Consider the following 19618-nt stretch of genomic DNA (forward strand, 5'->3'; position numbering starts at 1 on the left):
GACAACCTGGAAGAAATAGACAAATTCTTAGAAAAGCATGGCCTTCTGTGACTGAACCAGGAAGAAATAGAAAATATAAACAGATCAATCACAAACACTGAATTTGAGACTGTGATTAAAAATCTTCCAACAAACAAAAGCCCAGGACCAGATGGCTTCACATGCGAATTCTATCAAACATTTAGAGGAGAACCAACACCTATCCTTCTCAAACTCTTCCAAAATATAGCAGAGGGAGGAACACTCCCAAACACATTCTATGAGGCCACCATCACCCTAATAGCAAAACCAGACAAAGATGTCACAAAGAAAGAAAACTACAGGCCAATATCTCTGATGAACATAGATGCAAAAATCCTCAACAAAATACCAGCAAACAGAATCCAACAGCACATTAAAAGGATCATACACCATGATCAAGTGGGGTTTATCTCAGGACTGCAAGGATTCTTCAGTATATGCAAATCAATCAGTGTGAGAAACCATATTATCAAATTGAAGAATAAAAACCATATGATCATCTCAATAGATACAGAAAAAGCTTTCAACAAAATTCAACACCCATTTAGGATAAAAACCCTCCAGAAAGTAGTCATAGAGGCAAATTACCTCAACATAATAAAGGCCATATATGACAAACCCACAGCCAACATCATTCTCAATGGAGAAAAACTGAAACCTTTTCCTCTAAGATCAGGAAGAAGACAAGCTTGCCCATCTCACCACTATTATCCAACATAGTTTTGGAAGTTCTAGCCATGGCAATCAGAGAATAAAAAGAAATAAAAGGAATGCAAATCGGAAAAGAAGTAAAGCTGTCACTGTTTGCAGATGACATGATACTATACATAGAGAATCCTAATAATGCTACCAGAAAACTGCTAGAGCTAATCAGTGAATTTGGTAAAGTAGCAGTATACAATATTAATGCACAGAAATCTCTTGCATTTGCATACACTAATGATGAAAAATCTGAAAGAGAAATTAAGGAAACACTCCCATTTACCATTGCAACAAAAAGAATAAAATACCTAGAAATAAACCTACCTAAGGAGGCAAAAGACCTGTATGCAGAAAACTATAAGACACTGATGAAAGAAATTAAGGATGATACAAACAGATGGAGAGATATACTATGTTCTTGGATTGGAAGATTCAACATTTTGAAAGTGACTGTACTACCCAAAGCAATCTACAGATTCAGTGCAATCCCTATCAAGCTACCAATAGCATTTTTCACAGAACTAGAACAAAAAATTTCACAATTTGTATGGAAACACAAAAGAGCCTGAATAGTCAAAACAATCTTGAAAAAGAAAAACGGAGCTGGAGGAATCAGGCTTCTGGACTTCAAACTATATTACAAAGCTATAGTAATCAATACAGCATGGTACTGGCACAAAAACAGAAACATACATCAATGGAACAGGATAGAAATCCCAGAGATAAACCCACGCACATGTGGTCACCTTATTTTTGATAAAGAAGGCAAGAATATACAATGGAGAAAAGACACCCTCTTCAATAAGTGGTGCTGGGGAAACTACATGTAAAAGAATGAAATTAGAACACTCCCTAACACCACACACAAAAATAAACTCAAAATGGATTAAAGACCTAAATGTAAGGCCAGACACTATAAAACTCTTAGAGAAAAACATAGGGAGAACACTCTATGACATAGCAAGAGCCTTTGTGACCCACCTCCTAGAGAAATAGAAATAAAAACAGAAATAAACAAATGGGATCTAATGAAACTTAAAAGCTTTTTCACAGCAAGGAAAACATAAACAAGATGAAAAGACAACCCTCAGAATGGGATAAAATGTTTGCAAATGAAGGAACTGATAAAGGATTAATCTCCAAAATTTACAAGCAGCTCATGTAGCTCAATATCAAAAAAACAAAAAACCCACTCCAAAAATGGGCAGAAGACCTGAATAGACATTTCTCCGAAGAAGATATACAGATTGCCAACAAACACATGAAAGGATGCTCAACATCACTAATCATTAGAGAAATGCAAATCAAAACTACAATGAGGTATCACCTCACACCAGTTAGAATGGGCATCATCAGAAAATCTATAAACAACAAATACTGGAGAGGGTGTGGAGAAAAGGGAACCCTCTTGCACTGTTGGTGGGAATGTAAATTGATACAGCCACTGTGGAGAACAGTATGGAGGTTCCTTAAAAAACTAAAAATAGAACTACCTTACGACCCAGCAATCCCATTACTGGGCATATACCCTGAGAAAACCATAATTCAAGAAGAGTCATGTACCACAATGTTCATTGCAGCTCTATTTACAATCGCCAGGACATGGAAGCGACCTAAGTGTCCATTGACAAATGAATGGATAAAGAAGATGTGCCACATATATACAATGGAATATTACTCAGCCATTAAAAGAAACGAAATTAAGTTATTTTTAGTGAGGTGGATGGACCTAGAGCCTGTTATACAGAGTGAAGTAAGTCAGAAAGAGAAAAACAAATACTATATGCTAACACATATATATGGAATCTAAAAAAAGAAAAAAAGGTTCTGTAGAACCTGTGGGCAGGACAGGAATAAAGACGCAGACGTGTAGAATGGACTTCAGGACATGGAGAGTAGGAAGGGTAAGCTTGGACGAAGTGAGAGAGTGGCATGAACTTACATATACTACCAAATATAAAATAGATAGCTAGTGGGAAGCAGCTGCATAGCACCGGGAGATCAGCTTGGTGGTTTGTGACCACCTAGAGGGGTGGGGTAGGGAGTGTGGGAGGGAGATGCAAGAGGGAGGGGATTTGGGGATATATGTTTATGTATAGCTGATTCACTTTTTTATAAAGCAGAAACTAACACACCATTGTAAAGAAATCATACTGCAATAAAGATGTTAAAAAAAAAAACCCAACCAATATAATCATTAGAGATCTACCTTAAGCTAGAAATACAGGAGCAAATTAAACCCCAAATCAGTAGGAAACAAATAATAAATCAATGAAATAAAGTACAGAAAAAAAAATAAAGAACATCAATGAAATCGAAAGCTGATTCTTTGAAAAGATCAATATAATAAATAAACCTCTGGCTATATTGATGAAAAAACAAAAAGGATATAAATATTACCAATATCAATAATGAAAAAGGAAATATCTCTATGATCCTGCACATATTATAAGAGTAACTAACAGGATATTATAAACAGCTTGATGCCAGTGAACTCAACAACCTGTATGAAACGGAAAATTTCCTTGAAAGACAATCAAAACTATTCCAAAAATTGATAGAAAACCTGAATATCAATTAAAGACATTAATTCATAATTAGTAGCCTTCCTACAAAGAAACTTGTGGATCCAGATTGCTTAACTGGTGAATTGTATGAAACATTCAAGGCAGAAATACCACCGACCCAACATAAACTCATTTTGAAAATATAGCAGAAGAAACACTTCTAATCTCATTTTACAAGGCCAGCAGTATCCTGATATTAAAGCCAGACAAAATAATACAAGAAAAGAAAACTACAGACCAATATCCTTCATGAACATGGGTCAAAATTTTTTAGCAAAATATTAGCAAACCAACAATGAGATATATAAAAAGCATAATATACCATGACCAAGTGGTGTTTATCCCAGGACTAGAAGGTTGATTAACATTAAAAATCAGTTAATGTAGTTCATCTTATTACAATAGAGGAGAAAAACTATATGGTCATTTCAGTTGATGTAAGAAAAGCATCTGAAAAAATTCAACATACATCCATTATAATAATCTCCCAGGAAACCAAGAATTGAAGGGAACCTCCTCAATCTGATAAAAGGCTGATGATTGCACATTTCTATGAATATACTAGTCAGTGAATTGTGCACTTTAAATGGTTGAATTTTGTGGCATGTGAATTATATCTCAATAAAGTTATTTAGAAAAACCTATTACTATCAAATCACTTAATGGTGAAACCTGAATCCTTTTGCCCTAAGATTAAGAATAAGATGAAGATGTTCACCCTTTCCACTTCTGTTCAACAATCTACTGGACATTCTTACCAGTGTAATAAGGAAAAGAAATAAAAGGTATACAAATTAGAAAGCCACAAGTAAAACCACCTTTTTTCACAGATGACATGATCAAATATGCTGTAAATCCTCACAAATCTACCAAAAAAACCCCAAAAAACAAAATAACCTGGTAGAAGTAGTAAGTTATTTTAGTAAGATTTCAGGATACAAAATTAGTATAGGGCTTCCCTGGTGGCGCAGTGGTTGAGGGTCCGCCTGCTGGTGCAGGGGACGTGGGTTCGTGCCCCGGTCCGGGAGGATCCTGCATGCCGCGGAGCGGCTGAGCCCGTGAGCCATGGCCGCTGGGCCTGCGCATCTGGAGCCTGTGCTCCGCAACGGGAGAGGCCGCAGCAGTGAGAGGCCCGCGTACCAGAAGAAAAAAAAAATTAGTATGCAAAAATCAATTGTATTTCTATATATTAGCAATAAACAAATAGAAATGAGAATAATAACTACGACAATATTATTTGCAATAGCATCCCCAAACATGAAATACATAAAACCTCTACTCTGGGCTTCCCTGGTGGCGCAGTGGTTGAGAGTCCGCCTGCCGATGCAGGGGACATGGGTTCGTGCCCCGGTCTGGGAAGATCCCACATGCCGCGGAGCGGCTGGGCCCGTGAGCCATGGCCGCTGAGCCTGCGCGTCCGGAGCACCCTACTCTGAAAAATAGAAATATTTCTATGAGAAATTAATGCATAAATGGATTGATTTACCATGTTGATAGCTTGGAAGACTGAATATTGCTATAATTTCAACCCTTTCCAAATTGATTTCTCGATTCAATGAAATCTCAATAAAATCAATATTGTTATGAGTCAGTATTATTAAAATGTCACTTCTCTCCAAAATGATTTATAGATTCAGTAAAATCCCGATAAAAATCCCAGAAGTCTTTGTTGTAGAAAATTTCAAGCTGATTCTAAAATTTATATGGATATCTGAGTGCCTGGAAAAAACAAAAATTTTTTGAAAAAGAAGAGTAAAGTTAGAAAACTTACTGATCTCAACATTTACTGTAAAGCTACAGTAATCAAGACAGTGTGTTATTGGCATAAGTTCAGACACATAGATCAATGAAACATAATAGAGAGTCCAAAAATAGGCCTGCATATGTAAGGTCAATTGATTTTCAACAAAGATGCCAAGGTAATTCAATATGGAAAGGATTACTTTTTCAGCAAATGGTCTGGAAAAACTTATTATCGACATAGAAAAAATGAACCTCAACCCTTACTTTATCACACACTAAAATTAACGTGAGATGGATCATAGCCCTAAATGTAAATGCTAAAACTATAAAACTTTTAGAATAAACTTTGTAACCTTCAGGTAGACAAAAATTTCTTAGATAGGACACAAAAGCATGAATATAAGATGTTTGAATTTGGCTACATTAAAATTTAAAACTTCTGTTCCTCATAATATACCAGCAAGAAAATGAAAATGAAAAGACAAGTCTCAGACTGTGAGAAAATATTATCAATATATATCTGACAAAAGACGGCTTTCCAGAATACATTAAAAAAAACTCTTATGGCTCACTAAAAGAACCAATAAAAAGTCTACACAAAAAATGGACAAATTTGAACAAACTCTTCACCAAAGATGATAGACAGCCAATATATTCATGAAAAGATCTTCACTGTCATTCATCATTAAGGAAATGAAAATTAAAACCATAACGTGATATCACTACACATCATTAGAACATTAGAGTGGGTACAGTTAAAATGAGCGACAACACCAGCTGTTGGTGAGGATATGATGCACCTGGCACTCTCATACACTACTGATGGGAATGTAAAATTTTACAGCCACTTTGGAAAAGAGTTTTGGCAGTTTCTCATAAAGTTAAACATATATTTACCATATGATAAAGCAATTCACTCTTAGGTACTTATCCAAGAGAAATGAAGGCATATGTGCACATAAAGAGTTGTTCACAAATGCTCTTTTATTTAATGGAATCCAAACTGAGAACAACACAAATGTCCATCAACAGGTGAATGTATAAATACAATATTTAACAATGGAATACTATTCAGCAGTAAAAATGAATGCACTACTAAGACATGACAGCATGGATCAATCTCAGAATAAGTATGGTAAGTGAAAGAATTCAGACACAAAGGTGTAGGTATTGTATGATATTCAGTGTAACGAATCTCTAGAAAAGAAAAATGCCCCATGTATTTACAGAAAGCAGATCCCTGGCTCCCTGAACACAGTTATGGGGTGAGATCAACTGGGAAGAGGACTGAGCAAATAACCTTTTGGGGTGATGTTCATTATTTTTATTTTAGTGTTGATAACCTGAGTGAATACATTTGTCCAAAGCCATTGAATATACACTTAAGGTGAGATAAGTAAATTATATCTCATTAAAATTGTCGTTGTGTGTAGTAGTCGCTCTGTTTTTGAGGCAAGGTCTTGGAGTCAGTGTAGGGAAACTTTGTAAAGGTGTTGACAATTTCTCTGCTGTATAAAGCCTTTTCTGTATGGGGTACTGTGTCAGGCATTCTTGACACCTTTGCATTTATATTAAAGATGGGATGGGCCATAGTGAGTCGAGGAAAAAAAATAAGAAGGAAGGACAGAACATCTGTGAGTTGATTTATTCAACAAATATTTACTGACCATCTTGTATGTGTCAGCGTGTTCTAGGTACCCTACATGTAAAGGTGAGTCCTTGAGTCCTTAAATAGTCCTTGACCTGTAAGAGCTCACAGTCTACTACAATGCAAACTAAAGCACAGTATTATAAATGCTGTGACAGAAATAGGAACAACTTACTTGGGGAGAGCAATTAACTCCTCAATGGGTTTGTCACCAGGCGGTGACATTTGCATTTGCTTTTAAAATTTAATGCCCAGTGATTAATGTCATATGCTTTGGAACCACACGGATATAGATTGGAATCCTGGCTCTGCTACTTACTCCTTATGTCAAATGAGAATCAAAATAGGGTGCTATGAGATAATGTATTACAGTACCAGACATGTGTATGCTCAAGCAGGTCATAGCTGTTGTATTAGGGAGGGCATAGGCTAAGCTGCTCTAACAAAGACAAAGAAAAGGTGAGGGGAAGAAGAGTATTTTGGGTAGGAGTAGTCCATAAACAAAGGCATGAACGCACTGTTTGGAGAACGGTGAGAAGTCCAACAATGTGAGAGAGTTGGAGAATTGGAGCACAGCAGAGAGGAGTATATGACTTGTAGGTCAGGACGTAATCAGACCATGACATATTGTGTTAAGAACCTTGAACTCTATCCTGTGATGGTGCATTCCTATTGCAAGTTCCTAAGGAGGCCAGTGATCTAATGAAAGGTTTTTAGAAAGGCTACTCTGGTGATGGTATGGAGAATGACTAGAAGAGTCAAGGGCAGAGAGTCTAGTAACTTGGCTATTGGAGTAGTTCAACCGAGAGATAACGAAAGTATGTATCAAGGTGGTGGCTGGAATATAGAAAAGGCTCTGATCTGAGATGCCTTCAAAGAAGTAATCAATAGGACTTTGTGATCCCTTGGATAAGGAGCTTAGTAACAGGGACCACTTGAGAATGAGTCTGAGATTGCTAGCTTGCGTATCCGAGTGGATGGTGTTGAAATAAATCTCTAGGCCCAAGATGGAGCCACTCTTGCCTGGGGTGTCATGTCATCAAACTGAAACTTAGATAACTTTGTATCCTTGTAAAAACTCTGCCTGACCAAAAGTGCAGTATAATTGTGTTCAGTCATCCAGTCCCCAAACGCGCCAAGCCCACTCCGGGCCTTCTCACCACAAACAACGTTGACTATCTGATATTTCCTATTTGTCTCTTCCTTGTTCCTTATTCTTTATCCTATAAAAGTTTCTTGCCTTCTGCCTCACTTTGTAGTTCTCTGACAGGAGACTGTCCAGTTCATGACGTGTTAAATTTCGTTTGTATCACCTAAATAAAGTTTGTATCTCGCCATTAGAGGATACAGGAAACCCATGAGGAAGAGAAGGATTCTGTAGTGAGTTAAAAAGTATGAACCATGGGTGCTTTATTTGTGGAAAGCAGTGATTTTGAAAGTGTTTTGGTTGAATATTCTTCTCACTTCAATTTTTTTGGAGTGTCCTCCAATATACATACAATTATTTTTAAATTGTATACATACACCATTATTCTAACATTTATATGTACTATAAAATATAACAAATAGAAATAAAACAGATGAGATGAAATAAGCATACAAATCAAAGTTGTAATTTTTCTCTGCCTTCCAGTGTACGGTCTTGGGTACCAAGTCAGGGGTGTGCAACCTACTTCAGACTCACTGGGGTGTGAAAGCCATTGTCAGGCCCATTTGCAGGATGATGGAATAGGGAGGTGATAGATTTTCTTCACCTTGGGGAAGCCTTACTGACCCTTCCTTTCTTCTTATTCTTTTTTCTAGATCTTTTTTTTTTTTCCCCCTGGAATAGGTATGCAAGTCATTACTCACTCTGACCAATATTTGTCAAACTTTCTTTACATCTGTAGTGCATCGCCCTAGGAGTTCCTTGTAGTTCAAATGAAGCAAGATTTAACTATTTTGGCACAAACTTTGGCTATGATATATAGCACTTACTCCCTAAATACTGGCTAAGACCAAGAGACAGAGAGGTTCTCTCATAAAAGTCCCAAACTGGACCCAAAGGATGGTGCTTGCATGGTCTGGCCCAGCAGAGAAGATCAGCTAAGGAGTTTTAACTCATCCCACTACCTCGTCTCCCCAAGATGATGGAAAAGGAGAGTGAGGGTATTAGTTTGGCTCAAGAGCTCAGACTAAAGCAATGGGGACACTTAACGTTTAAAACTGATGTGACACTCCATGTGCTACTCAAATGTACTGAGAGTCCTGCCTTTCTATTTTAAGTTCCTTTTTGGCTGTGTGAGACCAGCCAGGACAGCCCATTGTACATGGAAGGTGAGTGTTTCCAGATTTTAATTGGGAGAATACAGAACTTATTTTTGACTAATTGGTCCAGTAGGAACTGGAGTAAATCTAAGCAACTCTGGAGGTCTACAGCAAGGAAACAGAGAGGGAGAGAGACTCAATCAACTTTCACCCAGGCAGCCTCTTGACAGATTTCTAGGCTGACTTCGTCAGTGCCCTTATTTCTCAGGTAAGACCTCAAAACTACTTGGACCTGATTTCATGGTAGTTCATCCTCTGGATGATATTATACGTCCAAAGCAACTAGCCTGGAATTCCTTTTTAGGACACACAAAAGGATAAAAAAAAATAAAACCCCACACTTTCTTTGTGTCCAGACTAAAGTGGAGAAATGGAGTAAAGTGCACAGAAGCTGTGATGCTGAGCCTACTTAAGCTTCACTAGCGTGTAAGTCATTTTTCAGCTCACAGTGAAGTTAATAATCGTTAAAATCGCTCTGGTATCCAGAACCACTGTCAGCTATAATCACATTGGAGCAATGAACCTGAGCACAGCATTCACTTGAGCTGTAAATCATAAACTCACCAACCCCCAGAGCAGAGGCAGAGTGAGGAAGTCAGTGAGTACTGTAATAGGGTCCATATATTGTTTTAAAGAAAGTCTTAAAAAATAATTAGGCTTTCAGATCACCATACTTTTGTAGCAAAAATGTCCATATGGGACTGAGAAGTGAGAGAACCGACAATGTCAATTTTTGCTTCTGTTTTCTGTCACTTTTTAGCAATAGTGGCATAATTGTTTATTTAGCTCTGGAAGGGCAGGCCTGGGGAAGGGTGATAGGCACCCAGGATTGGAGAGGAGCTGGCACAGTGGGATGTGAAAGGCCGTAGGAAGAAGCGGGCTCTCAGCTTTGGTAGATAAGGAAGCACAGATTTCAGATAACCCTCTTGGCCTTTCCTCGTCTACCTGAGTGCAAAGAGTTAGTGCTTCTCTTTAAACATTAATGTTACAAAGCCAAATTAACATAGCCACAATTCTGTGAAAATTGTGAAAAGCCATTATAGAATGGAAAGGGAAGCTTTGTTCTGAATCAGACGGATCTGTTTTCAAATTTGTGTTCTGCTACGTGACCTTGGGCGATTCACTTAACTTCTCAGAGCTTCAGTGACTGGGGGATTCACACTTTCCTCACCGAGCTCTCAATGTAATGCCCTTGTGCATATCTGTCTTCTAACACTTATCCTATCATTTTGAAATATATCTCTTTCTCTTCACATAATTGTGGACTTCCCAGTGGTTCAGATTAAGAACTCCCAGCAGGTAGGCCGATTAAAGGAGGACACGTGCTTATTTATCTTTATTCCTCCTTGCCTCATACACACCTGGCACACTGATTAGGCTAAATAAGTAAAATGTTAGGGACTTGCACATCCCTCCTGTGCATAGTGTGGTGCTGGTAACTTAATTTAGGTTAAACAACATAACTGTCATGTCCCTGGAAGTTTGCCATCTTGTTGCAGTTAAGTCACATTGGCCCACTGACCTCCTCAATGGGGAAGCCAGGGATGCTAAATCGTATATTTGCACAATAGCTATTCACACGAAGAGGTCTGAATCCGAGACACACTCTCATTCAGTTTCCACTTTGGTTTATTGGAAATAGCAAGGTCAAGTTGTGGCAATGAAAAAAAAAATGGAGAAAGTGGAAAGTCCTGTAAAAGTTAGAGAAGGGGAAAATAAAAGAAAGAGAAAAGAAACTGCAACCTAGTTGGAATGAAACAGTGACAGAATGACATAATCTTATTTCCCCTCAGATGCCGCACTGGATTTCATACTGACTCTGAAACTAAAACCCAAACCTAACTAAGTATTCAAGCCCACATTCCATCCGCCCCTCGTTTGCTGGTATCAAAGTTGAGACATGTCACAAACTTGGCTATCGCATACTGTATGTGTGTGGAAAAGGGGCAGATAACGTGGGCCGTTTAGACTACAGCCACATCTGTCAAAACTCTAACCCTTAACCTTAGTGAAAACATAATCTAGGATCAAACACAGAAACCCTGCAGATGTACACAAGCCATTTAATGCAGCCTTTGAAAAGACTGTGACGGATGGCTGCTGCTTTCTGAAGGCCTAATGAGAAATCCAGGCTTGGCCCTGCTAGGAATATTTGCAATCTTAAACAAAAAGTAGGTTCTAAGTCAGTAACTATTTCATATATCCCAGCACGGTCCTCCCTCCAGACTGAGCTGAAAACATTCCTGACTCTGTTGCTATGCAAAGCAGTTTTCCAATATGCTTTGGAAACCTGTTTGAGATTTGAGAGTAGAATTTGGTTTTCAGTGGCCTCATTTTGGCTTAAGATCTTGTGGTTCAATCCAAAATGATGTGAGGGTTCTATCCTTCATGGACTATGGAGGGTAAATTCAAAAGCTTCCTCTTATCTAATATACACATGAATGCAGGATGCATCCTCTATGATACACCCTCATAGAGCTTGATGTGAAAGACAGGAAAGGAATAGAAGAAATAAAAGAAGTTGGAGTGTCTTTATAAAGTTCACTAAAAGACTTTGAAACAATCGGAAATATTGAAAATCATTCAAAAATAACGATTGCATCTTTTCCAATACACGTGGAACATGACCACCGTAACTGCATTTACTGATGAAAATGTCATTGTGCTACAGCGTGCCAGCCTTTGGGAAGGTTGTGTCCAATTCCGTAAGATATGGTTTTGACCTTCTGTTGTGTTCGCTGTGGGTGCACAGGTCACCTGGGGATAAGCCCACAAGGTCTATGCAAGTGTCAGAGTTGGGAAGCAGCATCTCTAGTGGTTTCTCCTTCTTGTTTCATTGTCTCTTAGTGTTCCTGTGTTCATTGGGGTCATTGAGTTTTTGACCACATGGGTTAGGTCCGTCATGTTACATCACGGGTGCAGGCCAAAGAAGCTGAGAAGAAAGTAAAAAATGTGAACCAGTGGTAAAAGTCATCCTGACACAAGGTACACAGATCCCTCCCTCCCCCATGCTGGATGAATATTGGGCCCCTTCTTTTGGCCTTAGCACCACGTATGGGCGTTTGTTTCTATTTCAGAGGTCAAGATCAAGGAAGGAACAACACAGTTAGATGGAAATGAAGATTCTACTCTGAATATAAAGCTTCCTGCACTTAGTCTGGCAAACTGGTGTCTGGGGTATTCAGCAGGAGTAACTGGATTTAATCACTACTATGTGAAATTAATCAGAGTGGGGCAAGGTGTTATCTGATCTAACGAAAGAGGAATTGTAATTAAGACTACATAGGCTTCCCTGGTGGCGCAGTGGTTGAGAGTCCGCCTGCCGATGCAGGGGACGTGGGTTCGTGCCCCCGTCCGGGAAGATCCCACATGCCGCGGAGCGGCTGGGCCCGTGAGCCGTGGCGCTGAGCCTGCACGTCCGGAGCCTGTGCAGTGAGAGGCCCGTGTACCGCAAAAAAAAAAAAAAAGAATACATGTTATATGCAAAACTCATGGTGTCCTTGCTGCTTAGAGACTGAGAAAGAGGGAAAGGATTGATCTAGTGCCAGCTCACTGTAGACGCCTCTCCCAGAAGTGTTTTCTTGAAAGAGATTTCCCCGCCTTGGGACCTGCCATTATCCTATGGCCTAGTAAAAGTGACTGTAATTAAATAGATTAGACTTCTGTTTTTGGTAAAGTAAAAGATTGAGAACAGACTGCTCTTTAACCTGAGATGTGGGAGGGCCAATCTATTTGGAAGTTAAATGATTTTGTGCATTAACTGATAAACCCAACAGATTTCCTTCCCTGAACCTAACATTTAAAAAATTTCACATTCCTCCCATGAGAAGCCCTCTTCTGAATCTTTTCAAGAGCTCAGATTCCTGGGAATTCCGATTTTTCAGCATTTACATGGTGTCATGTTGTAAGTGGAGCATTGACTGTTAAAGGGTAGTAGCAGTGTAGTGTAGTACAGTGGTGAGGGCACAGCTCCGGGGTCAGGATGGCTTGAGAGAAACTCCAGGACCGGTTCCTTCACCTCTCTTGATCTGAGCTTCTCCTGAGGCTGTTCTGAGGAGGAATTGAGGCTTGCACAGTGCAGGTCCAGTGCCTGGCACGGTGAGTGCTGAATTCACTGGGGTGGAGGTGAGGGGCATGTTATCCCTATTGATGTTGTTATTGTTGGGACTTAAAAGATGGCTCTGACCTGAATCAGCTCAACTGTCTTCAACTGGAAGATAAAAATTAGCCTGGGACTAGTGAACTGGGTGATGCTCCCCTAGTGGTTTTCGTATTTTGCCCTCATCCAGCCAGTTAAAGCTGGAGTCCACAGAACTGTGAAATATTGAGCCTGGGACAGTCATGTGATCTACAGTTTCATCTCATTTTAAGTTTTCAAACAACATAATCACTAAGCTTTTTATTATAATAAAGATGCAGGCCATAAAGTAGTCAGTCCCTTAGAATTCTCTCTCTCTTAGAACACTGAAGGATTCTTCGTGATCTCAGCCTCTGTTCTGTTTAGGTGTCCTCTCCCTCCCCCGCGTCTGCCTTTGCAGATTTGTTTCCAGACTGGCCGCTCTGAATGGAGACCAGGAAGGGAGCCCAGCTGTTTTCCTTGTGTTGGCTCTCTGTTTCAAGCAGGAATTGCTGAGCAAAGAGCAGCATTTCTCCAGGGAGGTTCACAAGGGTAGTACAAACTCAGTCTGGATTTTTCTTTCTTTTCTTTTTTTTTGAATTATTATTAAAAACTTCTGCCAAATACTATCAGTGAGGGGGGAAAAGTACACAAAGTCTGAAGTGCAGTTGGACCAGCCTTTAAAAAAGTATCAACTTGAATGAAGAAGGAATGGAATGCCTTGCACTTCTTTAATTTTCTACTTTTAACGGGAGACAGTTGCTTTCAGAGAAAGTCACTTCTAACTCCACAGACTATTGTGCAACTTTGCTCAGTGTTCAGTGAGACAGTACATAATTAAAATTCCTTTGGAAATGGTTGCCCGGTGATTGACATTTGTTCCAAAATACATCGTAATGGTAAATGTGTTATCTTGGACTCCAGTGAATTTTTTTTTTAATGGAAAGAAAATAAAATGAAGATTAAAAAAAAAGTGATTGAGCTTTTTAAAAAAATTGAAGCAGTATAATAAATTTATGTCCAGTCTTGCTCTCAAAGAGCTGGCAGTCCAGCGGGGGAGACCAGAGCTGAGGAAAGCAAAAGAAAGCAACATGCAGAATATAAGTGAATTGCCTTATACAGACTAGAATGCTGTTGAGATTCCAAAGGGGAAGAGGTAATGAAGATCTGTTTACCTTCTAATACATGGACACATGCTGTCACTTCAAACACAAATAACTTTAATATTGCTGTAAGATGACTTGACATGCCCCCTTTCCCAGACCTAGAAATCTCTCTCGGTGTCATGGCTTCCTGGAGTTCTTTCTGTCTGATTATCTGTCTGTGTACCAGTCTCCATTTCCCACCAGGAATCCTTGCTTCCAGACAGCTGCTTCTTTCTCTCTTTTCAGATGGAATACACTGGTGAGACCACCGTGACACACTCCCACAATTGGGGAGGCTATATCTTAGTACCTTCTTGGATCCCCCAATTTGTAAGCACTGCAATAGCAATCATGATTAGAGAAATCTACCACCCAACCACCCTTAGATTTGGATGCTAAGGATTGGTGAGCACCCCTAAACACCAACTTTACAAAGCCTCAGCCAACTTACAATTGACTACATGACCGAAAATTTGGGGCTGTTCCTGAATAGTCAAAACTCAGAGGTTATATCTATCAATTCCAAGGGGCTATTCATGCTGTTCGTTTGGCTTCCGAATAGTGAATGCATGCATAATATGGGAATAAATACAATATGTGAGTGACCCACAGAAATCACAACCTTTTTGCTGTTTTGTTTAGTAGTGTAGATCCCTCAGCTCTACTGGAAACAAATTTAATGCATATTTTGCTTTCTACATTTGAGGGGAGATGAGTGTTTTATCCCTGTAAGGGGTCTCAGCAGCCTTGTAGTTTATCTATTTATTTTAAAGAGGGGGAAACTGAGGCTGAAAAGTGAAATGGTTTGCTCAAGGCTTACCTAGAGAAATTATTATGGACACATGATTTGAACCCAGGTCTCCTGACTGGAATTTCACCGCTCTTTGTATGATGCTATTCTAAACCTTTGAGTAAAACTAAGATGCAAAGACTCGTCTTGATAGATAGCCTTTTTAGGTGGAAGAGTTGTAGATAATAGGAGATAGAGATAAACAAACCTGTCTTATCTGGACAGGACCTCAGCTCATTAGGAAGAAGAATGAGTCAGAGAGAAGGTAGGAGGAAAGAAATGGCAGCAAGACAAGTGATCCTAGAAGAGACCGGGACAGGGCAATGCCAGGCTTTTTCAAGATTAGAAGAAATCTGAGTTGAGTTAAAAAAATCAAAGGATTTCTTTAGGCAGAAGCAAGAGTTTATGTGTCTAAAGGGAATAAAGCAGAAATACTGTATCATTAATACGAATGATGGAATCTGCAAGGGCTGAAGAAAAGCATGGACCTAATAGATAAAGACAAGAAACACCACAACACTCCCGTAACATTCTGAAAATTAAACACTTTTTTTCCTTCCAAAAATATGTAAAGAGGAGAGGTAGGAGAAAAAAGATAATGATTTAGAGGGATGTCTCATGTATTATTTACTATCATAGAAGGAAAGTCAAATTTAATAAAGTACCGATTGATTTATCAAAGTCCAGCATGGGGATTAATAAAATAAATACAGAGTTCAGTGAAATTGTGCCCTAGCACTTACTTTTAAAACCATGTTTCAAAAATATTATTCATGGGCATTATGGATAATATTTATCAAATCGTAGGAACAGACACTAGTAATGGCAAATTTTCATGTTCTTAGATTGTCACTTAATACTTACGTTTTTAAGATTAGCCCCTGAGAAGTTGATTATTTACTTTTGATACTTAATGATCATTTAGGATATGAAGCTCTCAAACATGTTTTTTGTCATCACCATAGAAAATGTTATGACCTCCAATCAACGATTATTTTTGAAGTAATGGGAGAAATGTTGTTATTACGTATTTTATATCATAAGCAAAATGTAGTAAATATTTTAAAAAGAAAATGCACATCTTAAAAACACAAACTTTAAAGAAATTAAAAATTTTAAGGAAATACATACTTTCACATTGATAATAATCATATAATTTTTTGATTACTTATATAATCATAAATTATTATTTTCACAAATTTCTAACAGCTATCAATTTCTCATAAGACAGCTAGGATTTATAAATATTGACTAGAATGGTCTTTGGATTTAACCTAACTTAAAAAACAAAATAAAGCAAAACCTTTCAGCTTTGGTGGGAATGTTAGGGCTCTAGGACTTGAGTGCAGTAACCTCAAAAACCTTTACATGGCTTTTCTCGTCTGCAAATTGTTTCTCAGTGTCAATTGAAAGCATCTTTCTTCTATTTCACCACACTTGTCTTCCCTGTTCTTATCTGACTTCTCTGTTTCAGACAGTAGAGACAATGTATAATCACAACTCTTTTACAATTAGAAAAAAACCAAAAACCAAAAAACAGCTCTCAAGCGACTTCTTTTTAAATTTTTGAGCAAAACTTTGTTTCTGTGTTCTCTGATCAGATATTTGCCTTTATAGACATACAGTTCCTTTCTACACCCCACCTCCAACTTAAGGATGTCCTCATCATTCTGTGGTTAAAAAAAATTCTGCTTTGGTTATCAGGTGTTTTAGGATGACAGTTCTTCAAAACTGATTTCCCAAAGAGCTTATAAGGGCTATGATATTTTAGACTAATTATTAAGTAGAGTTGAAGGTTTTGCCTTTTAGGTTTACAGTGATTACTTATCTTTTGAGTGGGCTCATATGTGCATGGAAGTCGGCTTGTAAGCCTTGACCGTGTGCTTTAAGAAACAATGCAGTAGTTCAGCTTTAAGGCATGCAGCCTCTCAGAGGTAGAAGAAGGTCGACATATGCCTCATGTTTTAATTCTACCAAAAAAATGGCTCCACTATATAGACTTCTAGTTCATTTTAGGAAAATAAGAAACTTATAATGCCTGGGCCAGCAGCAGGACTGGCTATATAATTTTGGGGCCCAGAGCAAAATGAAAATGCAGGGTGCCCTTGTTGAAATATTAGGAATTTTAAGACAGTGACAACAGAGCATTCTACCATGCTTAGGGCCCTTCTTAGCAAAGGCCATGTGTGATTGTGCAGGTCACACCCATAAAGCCTGCCCTGGTCAGAAGTTAAGATGAGAGTAAAGAGGAAAAGGAATGATCCATTTTTTAAATGAAATTTCCCTCCCTCTATCTATCTCACTCTTACCTATGATTCATCAGATGTGACCATCTCCCAAGGGGCACTGTTATGCCAGTTACCTAAGACGGTGACACTTTAACTCTAGTCCATGGGGGGAGCGGCACGAGAGGGAGGTCTCATTCCACCAGTGATGAGATAAAGGGTAGGCGTTGAAAGCCTTCTGAACTGACTTAGGAGAGAGAGCGTGAACTTGGGAACCCTACAACTTTCTAGCAGTTACTTAATCTCTCTGAGTCAACTTTTTCATCGCTGTAAAACTGTGACATTTACCGTGAAGCATTATCATATGGACTTGACATAATGTGGAAAATACCTAGCGCAGTGACTGGGATGCAATGGGAGCTCAATAATATTATGCATATGGCCTTTTCGTGTGTGTGAGTGAGGAAATGTACTGAATATGGGTGAAAAGGCCTCAAGTCTCAGGTAGGGTAGAGGATCTCAAAATGCTTGAAGAGCCTCATAAGAGCTGGCTGCCTCTCTGCATCCATCCTAAGTTCCCAAGTACTTTGGAACGGTTTAAAGCTCGGAATTGCATCGTCTCCCAAACAGGGTAAGGAACAATCTGTAGGAAGTCAATACACAGTAGAGTTCAGTCTCTAACACTGAAAATTTGCCAACCTTCACCCACACCGTGGAGATGAGAAAGCAGCTGTGGGCAGACAGTAGAGGAAGACCCAAGGGGTCACTGGGCTGTATTACACTTACAGATGTTCCATTGTTCACCCTGAGATGCTGCAGTTTGTCTATTTTATCCAGCTACGTCTCCATGATATACAGAGGATACAGCCAAAACCATTTTATGTAGTTTTTCCACTTTGTTTTGATTTATTATTTGTGGTTTACAGTATTATCTCCAATAACAACAATGGAATTTCCTTCCCTACTAATTTGGCCTGTTTCCATTTTGCCTGTTTATTTTAATTTCCTTTTTTTGGACTGAAACCTCCACATGACTCTCCTCTGTTTATTTCCTTGCATGTATGTGTCAGCATCATTTATGTCCACTCAGGAGAACTTTGTTCATTAATTATAAAGGTTCTGTTTCCTGGTTCCTAGGAGAGCGTATTGAGTGCCCCATGCTTCTAAGTACTTCACGATGGTTTTGGTTAACAGTTTCCTCATCATTGCTCTCTGCCAGCAGACTCCTTGCTCTCCATGGCTTACAGGTGGAGCATGTGAGGCAGAGAAGTAACTTGGCTGCAGAAGACCCTTCTCTCGAATCTTCTGACCTATCACCCCTGCCCAGCTTATCAACACCGATTTCCATTTACTTTTATTTGGGCAGTAGGTTATGTGAGCATAAGACCTGCTTTTTGCAGACATGCTCAGTTCCTTGAAGACATTTCCAAGAAAACTACTCTGTTGTTAACTAATGAGCAATTGCTGCTTGCAGAATTAGCTGTCTGGGGGTGCAGGATGAATGTTAGACTTGACCCTTTCTTATGAAGAGCTTACAGCCCACTAAGTCGAAAAAAGTCGAAGTGAAGGAATAATTCGGCTTTTAATCTGTTATTTGAATATATTAGATTTGCTGCCTTATTTTTACTGGAGTCTCATGATTACTGAATTAACTAATCCATCAAACATTCATTGAGTACTTACTCTGTACATGACGTCATCTCTAGTGTTAAGATGCTTGAAAGACCAGAAAGTAGAAATAAAGTTGAAAACAAATAATTATAATAAAGTGTTTTAGGTGACATGATAGAGATCTGTCCAGAGTATATATAGAGACTAACAAAGGAGGAGGGGCCTTTATTCTCTTGGCGTGGTGGGTGAAGGAGAGGTGACACAAACAAAGGCTTAAAGTTCCTAGATGTATCTGAGATCCATAAGCACTTTCTTTTTTTTTAAAAAATAAATTTATTTATTTTTGGCTGCGTTGGGTCTTCACTGCTGCACGTGGGCTCTCCCTAGTTGCGGTGAGCAGGGGCCACTCCTCATTGCGGTATGCAGGCCTCTCACTGCGGTGGCCTCTCCCGTTGCAGAGCACGGGCTCTAGGTGCACGGGCTTCAGTAGTTGTGGCACGTGGGCTCAGTAGTTGTGGCTCGCGGGCTGTAGAGTGCAGGCTCAGTAGTTGTGGCGCATGGGCTCAGTTGCTCCGTGGAATGTGGGATCTTCCCGGACCAGGGCTCGAACCTGTGTCCCCTGCATTGGCAGGCAGATTCCCAACCACTGTGCCACCAGGGAAGCCCCATAAGCACTTTCAAAGGACTGAAACAGAATAACAGAGGAGGCAGCCGGGCACGGTGGGAGAAGAGAGGCAGAGGA

At 39.2% G+C, this 19618-nt stretch overlaps 1 protein-coding gene across 2 annotated transcripts in view; it reads left to right on the forward strand.

The window, feature by feature from the left end:
* The window catches only part of RGL1 (ral guanine nucleotide dissociation stimulator like 1), a 277771-nt gene that overhangs the window by 82742 nt on the left and 175411 nt on the right, over positions 1–19618 (forward strand). The gene's annotated exons all lie outside the window — the stretch shown is intronic.

The sequence above is a fragment of the Delphinus delphis genome, chromosome 1 (genome assembly GCF_949987515.2).
Source record: "Delphinus delphis chromosome 1, mDelDel1.2, whole genome shotgun sequence".
NCBI classification, from domain to species: Eukaryota; Metazoa; Chordata; class Mammalia; order Artiodactyla; family Delphinidae; genus Delphinus; species Delphinus delphis.